Source organism: Apodemus sylvaticus, chromosome X (genome assembly GCF_947179515.1).
Source record: "Apodemus sylvaticus chromosome X, mApoSyl1.1, whole genome shotgun sequence".
NCBI classification, from domain to species: Eukaryota; Metazoa; Chordata; class Mammalia; order Rodentia; family Muridae; genus Apodemus; species Apodemus sylvaticus.
In genome coordinates this window covers 79,449,397-79,458,653 of record NC_067495.1, presented here as the reverse complement: position 1 = coordinate 79,458,653, position 9,257 = coordinate 79,449,397, and positions in this window count along the sequence as shown.

Genomic DNA, 9,257 nt, shown 5'->3' with positions numbered 1-9,257 from the left:
CTCTTGCTGAGGTGCCAAGTATGTACAGAATTAAGCTCATCTTCTCTAACTGAGGTCAGGCAAGGGAGTCCTTTGATTCACATGTGATGAGGGCCTCAGACCATCCCATGTATGCTCTTTGGTTGGTAGGTTAGCCTCTGGAAGCACCAAATGATTCAGGTTATCTGACACAGTTGGTCTTCCTATGAGGCTGCCATCCCCTTCGGTTCCTTCAATCCTTCTCCTAACTTTTCCATATGTGTCCATAACCTCAGCCCAATATCTGCAAGCACAATATAATATCAGTAATAGTGTCAGGGTTTGGTGCATGCCCATGGGATGTGTCCCAATTTGGGTTGGTCATTGGTCAACCTTTCTTTCACTCTCTGCTCCAATTTGAAGGTTTAATTTACCCATCCATCTAGCAGAGTCCCTGTCTAACTATTGGATATCATCTCTTCAGGTTCCATATTCCTACTGTTGAGCATTTTGGATAAGGTCACTCACATTGAACCTTGGGAGCTTCACACATTCCATGTCTCTTGTTCTTTCTGGTGGTTCCCCTCAGTCCCAATTCCACAGCTACATATTTACACTCATTCATTCTTGCCACCCCTTTTCGACTACCCTGTCTCCCACGAAGGTCCCTTTGTCCCTTTCTCTGCCTCCCATGATTATTATTATTTTGTTCCCCCTTCAAAGGTTGGTAGTATCCGCACTTGGGACTTCCATCTTCTTAAACTTCCTCTGGTCTATGAGTAGTATCATGGGTATTCTGAAAATTTGGCTTATTTCCACTTATCAGTGAGTACATACCATGCATGTGCTTTGGGTCTGAGTTACCATACACAATATATTTTCTAGTTCCATATATTTGCCTACAAAATTTATAATGTGCTCATTTTTAACAGCTGAATAACAACCATTCCACTGTATAAATGAACCACATTTTCTATATCCTTTCTTCTTTTGAGGGAGATATGGGTTGAGCCAAGCTTCTGAAAATAAGGGTGCTATGAATCTAGTAAAGCATGTGTTCTTGTTATCTGTTGGAGCTTCATTTGGGTATATGTCCAGGAGTCTTAGGGCAAGGTTTTTAGGAAGAACTATTTTCAATTTTCTGAAGAATTGCCAGAGTGATTTCCAAAGTGATTTTACCAGCTTGCAGTCCCACCAGCAACAGAGGAGTGTGCCTCTTTTTCCACATCATAATCAGCACCTGCTGTTGTCTGCATTTTTGAACTTACCCATCCTAATTGGTGTAAGGTGGAATCTCTGGGTTCCACCTTATTGATTTACATTTCTCTGATGATTAAGGGTATTGAATATTTAGTGCTTCTCAGCAATTAAAAATTCCTGTTGAGAATTATGTCTTTTGTTGTCTAATTGCTCTAACTAAAACTTTGATTACTATACTGAATAGATAGAGGAGAGTGGGAAGCCTTTGCTTGTTCCTTTATTTTAGTGGGATTGCTTCAATTTTCTCCCCATTTAGCTTGATGTTGGCTATTGGTTTGCTTTATATTGCATTTATTACTTTTAGGTGTGGGCCTTGCATTCCTTATTGTTCCAAGAATTTTAACAAAAAGAGTATTGTATTTTGTCAAATGCTTTTTCAGCATCAACTGAGATGATCAAGTGAATTACTTTTTTTGAGTTAATTTACATAATATATTATGTTGATAGGTTTTCAAATATTGAACCATCCTTACATCCTTGGGATGAAGTCTACTTGATCTTGGTGAATGACTATTTTTGATCTCTACTTGGAATTTGTTTCAAGAATTTTATTGAGTATTTTTACATCATTATTCATAAGGGAATTTGGTCTGATGTCCTTTTACTTTGTTGGGACTTTCATTTAGGTATCAGCTTAATTGTGTCTTCATAGAATGAATTAGGCATTGATCCTTCTTTTTATTATTTCATGGAATAGTTTGAGGAGCATTGATATTAGGTCTTCTTTGAAGGTCTGTTAGAATTCTGCACTAAGACAATCAGTACCTGAGGTTTTTCTGGATGGAAGCCATTTAATGATTACTTCTATTTCCTTATGGTTAATTAACTTTTTAGATGGCTTACCTGATTTTGATTTAAGTTTGGTACCTGGTATCTGTCTAGAAAACCACCCATTTTATTTAGATTTTTCAGTTTATTTATTTTTATTGAGTATAGGCTTTTGTATTAGAATTTGATGATTTTTTAAAATTTTCTCATGTTCTGTTGTTATGCCTCACTTTTTGTTTATGATTTTGTTAATTTGGACACTGTCTTTGTGCCCTCTAGTTAGTATGGTTAAGGGTTTATCTATCTCATTGATACATATTTATAAAAACCACACAAAGCTCAAATCTGTGTAGATCCCTACTTCAACATAAAACTGGGGAAATGCAGTTTTAAAGTCTAGGACTATGAAAGGTAGCTTGGTTCCTGGTTGAACTAAGGCTAGAAGCCCCAAAGATGATAGGAGCTTTGCCAGGACCTTGTCTCTAGCTATAGCCCACCTTAGATTTGTAACCACCAATCATGTAAGTGCAATGCCCCAAGGCCCACCATATGTAGAGAACATGTAGTCAAGTAGGCTCAAAACAAAGATCTCCATTTTGATAGTGTACATAGAGGCTTAGAGGGCTTGGACAATAAGCTTTCTTTCCAAGACATTCTTTCCTGCAAAAGTTATTTAATCTCAGGCCCACCCTGAGAAGTGGGTTATGGTTTTACTTATCCACTTTCTGCCATGATAATAAATGTATTAAAGCCATGGACTGTCTCTTTTAATAGTGATCTGCCATAGGGAGCCATGTAGAATGCCTTTGCCCACACACCAGCCCTTTAGTTTCCCATAGAAGGTCTCTCTGTGCTCCCAACCAGGACCACCTCAAAGCCAAGGACTTTTCCTAAAGGCCAGACAGAGCACTCTCCCATTTTCCCCATCCCTGGGACAGATCCAGTCTGTGTAGTGCCCCAACCCCATTCTTAGCTCTTCTAAAACTTCCACCAGAGCCTGGATATCTGAGATCCTGAGAAATAGATGGCCACAGCCTTATCACAGGCCCAGGGACCCTGGAGCCAGGTCTAGTTGTCCAGCTTTTCAGACTGCCCTTTCACCACCCCTGGAATTCTGTGCTGGGGCTTCCCTATTGCCCAGCACATACCCAGTGATGGCATGGAGTAAGCATAGTCAACTCCCTTGTCTCTTCTCCCTGATCAGTGGCAGTGCCCTGTGTTGGAGCTGATACAGGACTCAAAACTACATTAAAGGACTCTTAGATTAATCCTTACCTCAATCAGAAAGGTATAACAGCACATGCTGGAAAGAATATGGAGAAAGGGGAATACACTCCCCCAAAGCTGGTTGTTTTGGAAACTTGTAAACCATTCTGGATATAACCTGGCAGTTACTTAGAAAATTGGAAGTAGTTCTACCTAAAGACCTAGGAGGACAATTCCTGAGCACATACCCAAAATATGCTCCACAATATCAGAAGGACACTTGCTTCACTATGTTCATAGCAGCCTTATTCATAATAGCCAGAAATTGAAAACAACACAAATGTGCCTCAGCCAAAGAACAGATACAGAAAATGTGGTTCATTTACACAATGCAATCCTGTTCGGTTATTAAAAACAAGGACATCATGAAATTTGCAGACAAGTGGATGGAATTAGAAAATATCATCCTGCATGTGATAAACCAGACCCAAAAGGACATGCATGGCATGTGCTCACTAATAAATGGATATTAGCCAATAATTATTGAAAACCCATCATATATCTCACTGACCCTAAAATGTTAAACAGGAAGGACAACTCAACTGAGGATGCTTTGATCCCACTTAGCAGGGTGAACAAAATAGACATGAGAGGCAGAGGGAGGGAGGGACCTTTGTGAGTAGGGGAAAAGTTGGGCAGAATTTAGTATAGGGATAGACAGGGGAGAAGCCCAAAGAGCTAAGAAAATCAATTGAAATATGCAGCAGTTTGGGGTGGGGGTGGTGGCCTCAGGAAAGTCCCAGAAACCTAGGATTTGAGAAGCTCCCAGAATCCAATGGAGGATGACATTAACTAAAGAGCTCAATAGTAGGGAGACTGAACCTAAAGAGACTACCTGGAGTATATAAAAATCACACACAGTTGAGGTATAGGGCCACACACCCATGTTTAAAATTTTTAACTCAGAATTGTTCCTGACAAAAGAAAATTCATGAACAAAAGTCGAACAGAGACGGAAGGAAAGACCCTCCAGTAGCAGGCCCTATTTTGGATCCATTCTATGTGCAGACACCAAATCCTATTATTGCTGCCATGTTATACTTGCAGACAGGATCATAGCATGGCTGTTCCCTAAGAGGCTCAGATGACTGAGACAGATGCAGATACTTACAGCCAACCATTGGATAGAGCTCAGGTCTTCCATAGCCACTGTGGTTTTCTACATGCTGTAAGGATGTGATCTACTTTTTCATTGTAATTTTACAGGGGATTATAATTAAGAGATTGCATGAATCTCAAAAATGACCTGAGACTTTTGACATTTAGATTATGAAAGAATATGGGAACATTTTAAAAATTATTTTTGATCAGTTTTTCCAGTCCAGTTGTTATGCCCCACCCAGTACTCCCTCTGAGAGTTTCTCATCTTCTCCCTGTCTTCTTCCTCATTCTCTATTCTTCCTCCTGCTGTCTCCAAGAGGATGTCCCCAAGATACAATCCTCAGAACTCAATAAGGTAAACAAGCTAAAAGTGCCCAAATGAGGATGCCTCAATCCCACTGGGAGGGAAAGAAAACAATCACAGGAGGTAGAGGGAGGGATGGACCTGGGTGGGATAGGGGACAGGGTGAGGAAAAGGGAGTACATGATTGGGTACCATGGGGAGGGAAACAGGAGTGAATCTCTGAGGACCAGCAGAAAGAATGGAAACAGGCAACCTCAGGAGATTGGAGGTGGGGGAACCCTCTAGATTGTACCAGAAATATGTGATGAGTGAGACTTTCAGGACTCAAAGGAAGGGACCTAAGATGAAAAGCCCAACAGTACAGAGAGGAAACTTGTAGAATCCACCTCAAGTAGAGGGATAGGGTTGTGATCCTACAGTCAAAAACTCTGACCCAGAAATGTTCCTATCTAAAAGATATGCAGGAAAAAAAAATGAGAAGAGACTGGAGGAAAGGAGTTCCAGTGGCAAACCCAAATTAGAATACAGTTCAAGATGAGGCTCAAAGGCCTGACACTATTATTGATGCTATAGTGTACTTACAGACAGGAGTCTGCTTGTCCTCTGAGTGGCCCAACAAGCAGCTGAATGAGTCCAACACAGATACTTACACCTAACACATGGACAGAAGTCAGAGATTATGGGAACATTTAAAGTAGCACTTTACTGTATATCTGCATTATAATACGGTTACAAGCATATGGGGACCAGAGAATGGAATGTAAAGGTTTAAAAGAAAATGGCAGCTATAGGCTCACAGGGAATGACATTAGTAGGAAGTATGGCCTTTTGGGAATAGGTGTGGCATTTATGGAAGAAACAGTCTCTGGGGGCAGGTTTTAAGATCCGCATGTTCAATCTAGGGCTAGTATGGCATTGTCCTTCTAGTGTTTGTGTATCAAGATGTAGAATTCTCAACTACTTCTCAACTACCATGTCTGCCTGCATGATGTCATGTTTCTTGCCATGATGATAATGGACTCAACCCCCAAAACTGTAAACTTTTACTAATTATTTTCCTTATAAGAGTTGCTTTGGTTATGGTGTCTCTTCACTACAATAATACCTTAAATAAAACATACTGTTTTATGCCCTCCCTTTTGAGAGTCTTGAATGTATCCTTTTTCTTCTGGTTCATACTTTGCTTTTTTAAGAGACTGGCATTAGAAATATTCTGACAGTGGGAAAAAACATAATTCATATGGAAGGTTCTAAATTCTAAGTACTATTTATAGTATTTTATTATTCTTATTCTTCTATTAAAAGTTATTTTTGATTTTTTGATTTTTTAATACATGTGTTTCTATGACATAGTCTTTTTCTCTTTCATTGAAATTTCTAAGTATTTTTCTCAAATAACATCTAAGTAAAATATTTTTTCAATGTGTGTTTAAATAATGCTAGGTTGTCTAACTATCAACCATTCCCTGATGTGCTGAACCACTGTGAAAGAAATATTTCCTTTGAGTTTTAGACTATAAATTTTGGCTCCTTGGTACATGAAGTAGATTAAGGCTTGGATTAAATTCTATGTCTATATTTTGTGTAATTTTTTTCAGTGGATTTTCTTTTCTCTATAGTGTATACAAAGATCATTGAGAAATAAACATGTAAGATAAGGTGCCTGAAATATATAAAATCAGTAAAATGATTAGATATACTAAATCCCATCTGCGTCCAAGTCAATGAATTTCATATTAGCCATTCCCTTGTGTTGAAAATATGCATAAGGGAAGGTCTGACTTCCTTTTATTACCAGGCTAAATTTCAGTGTTCAAACTGCACCAATATTTATCATTAGAGTGATAGCTTATTCTGACTTCAAAAGAATATTATGTAAAGCTTTGAATTTGTAAGTGAAACTTTACAAAATGATCAGAAATTCATTGAAAACTATAAATGTTTTGCATTACAAAATTTAAGTAAATCAATTTAGTATATACATATAATTATATTAATCATAACACATAGGCATTTATTAAAATATGCTTTTAATACTCATACATCCTAATATAATTTACAAATATAGTACATTTACGTAATAAATTTTACTAATGGGCACAAGTGTTAAGGGAATAGTTTTTGAAAATATATATTTAAAAATGTGAATTATAAGTAACAACATTATTAATTATATTTAGAACTTTGTAAAATCAAAATTTAACAATTCACAAAATGGAATCCACAGCTATGAAATTTGAGTTCTAAAAATCATTATGTTCTTTAGTGGCAATATATATTAAACCAATAGTATGCCATTATTTTTAGCAACATATTTTTAGGAATTTTTATTGCTTTGTTATAGTTAATTTTAGTATAATAAAATATGCATTTACCAATGTGAACAAGTGTATGCATCAATAAATAAATTTTGAAAAACTAAAAATTTCTGGAAAATCTATATCAATAATAACATTAGCTGTATGCCTAGGCCATTGTAGGGAACGGTGAGGGGCCTGCATACCTGTAGACGGATGGCAAGCACCCATGTACTTGTAGAAAAGGCTACCTCGCTAGGGGGGAAGAATCCAGACTTGATCCTGTGAGATAGAGACCCGTGCACCTGCGGAACAAGCCCGGCCCAGCTGGGAAGTCCTTTCTGGCAGCTGGAGATGCTGAGGCCTGTTCCATTTCTCCAACACAGTGGGTTTAGATAAGAAAAGACAGCCCATGGTTTTAAAGCTTTATTATAGAAAAGTAGGAAAAGGAAAAGAGATAGAGAAATAAAGGGAGCTGTACATGACCACTTGGAAAGAGGTGAGAAGAATGTGGAAAGAGGGGAATCAGAGGGGGGCAAGAGAAAAAGGAGAGAGTGTGTGCCAGAGAAAAGGGCAAGTGAGTGAGGAGGTACATTGCCCTCTATAGTGGACTGGCTTACCTAGCTGTTGCCAGGTTACTGCGGGGGTGGAATCCTGCTCTGTTGCTAAATAGTTTAATTTGATGTCAAGTTTTATATAGCTGTTTGCTTCTCACATTAAATATATAGCCTTAGTACATATTTCTTCTCCATACTAAACATATTAATGTACATAATTATAATATAAAATAGTTCTGAATTGGTTCACATGTTTCTTTTGTATACTGATTTTAAAGATTTCACATGGTAGCAAGCATTTTCTAAGTTTTTCCTTCCATTTTTAATTTTTGGTAACTCATTTTTTAAATTTTTCTTTAAAATTTTAACAATGTATTTTATCATATCCATTCCTCTTCCCTTAACTCCTCTCAGATTCTCTTCAACTCATACCAAACAAAATCAAACAAGCAATATGAATATCAAAACAACAAAGACATTTAAAAAAACAAGTAAGCAAAAAGGTAAACAAAACAAAACAACACCAAAATACAGAGTCAATAATATGTTGACTTGTTGTTTGTTGTTGATATCTTCTCCGAGATATCAAGGGGCCAACCCTGGAGCATGATTTATATATCTAATGAAACCCCATTAGAAAGAACTTAATGATCTCTCTTTCTCTGCCAGAAGGTATCAATTGTAAATAGCTTCTTCATTGAGGTTGGCATGGAATGTTATTTTCATTTCCTCTTCTAAGTCCCGGGATTTTTTTAAACTTGTTCAAGTTTTATATGTGCTCTCAAAATCTCTCTCAGTTTTATGTGCATAACTCTTATTGTATCTCAATAAGCTCTTTCTATAGTATAACTCATCATCTCTGTCTCTTCTTAAGCATCTATCTTCTTTTCTTCATAGATTCCTTAATGTTGAGATGAGAGGGGTTTGATAATGACATTACAATAAGGATTGGATTTTCCAAAAGCTCTCACTCTCTCCACATTAACAAGTTATGATTTTCTGTAGGAATTAATATTCACTGGAGAAGAAATTTCTCCAATAAGAACCAAGCAATTGGTTCTCTAGGACCTCTATCCCTCCCAGACCGAGAAACACCTTGACCCTCCAGAAATTCTGACACTTACAGGCTCACAGGTGAGCACCCCATGGCTACCTCAATACCTAGCCTAACTAGGATACCCCGGGTCCCAGAAGACACGGGAGCTCACATCCTACTGTAAATACACTGTAAATTTCTGGCTCTCATCTATATGCTGGAACAGATCCTGTGCTTGAGCCCTACACCCACACCTCACCTCACCCATACCTATAGACAACTTGACCCCCAGGAGTTCTAATACTCCCAGGCACATGGATCTGTCCCCTACCCTCACCCCAATACTTGGCCTACCTGGGATTCCCTGGGGCCCAGAAGACACAGCAACTCCAACCTTGCCTGAGACATACCTTCTTTCCAGGTCCTATCTGTACCAGGAGCAAGTCATGTGCTATACCATACCTAACTCACCCATACCAAGAGACAGCTTGACCCAGAAGTCTGACATAGATCAGGCTTAAAAATCAGGCTCTCAAGAGCTCCTCCCACACCCAGAGACAGCCTGACCCAGGAACGTCCAACATAAGCAGGCTCACAGGAGGAACAGGCTCCAATCAGAGACAGCAAGGCTAGTTAAAACCAGAGATAACCAGATGTCAAATGTAAAAACATAAGGAAGAGAAACCAATACTACTTGTTGACATCAGAAT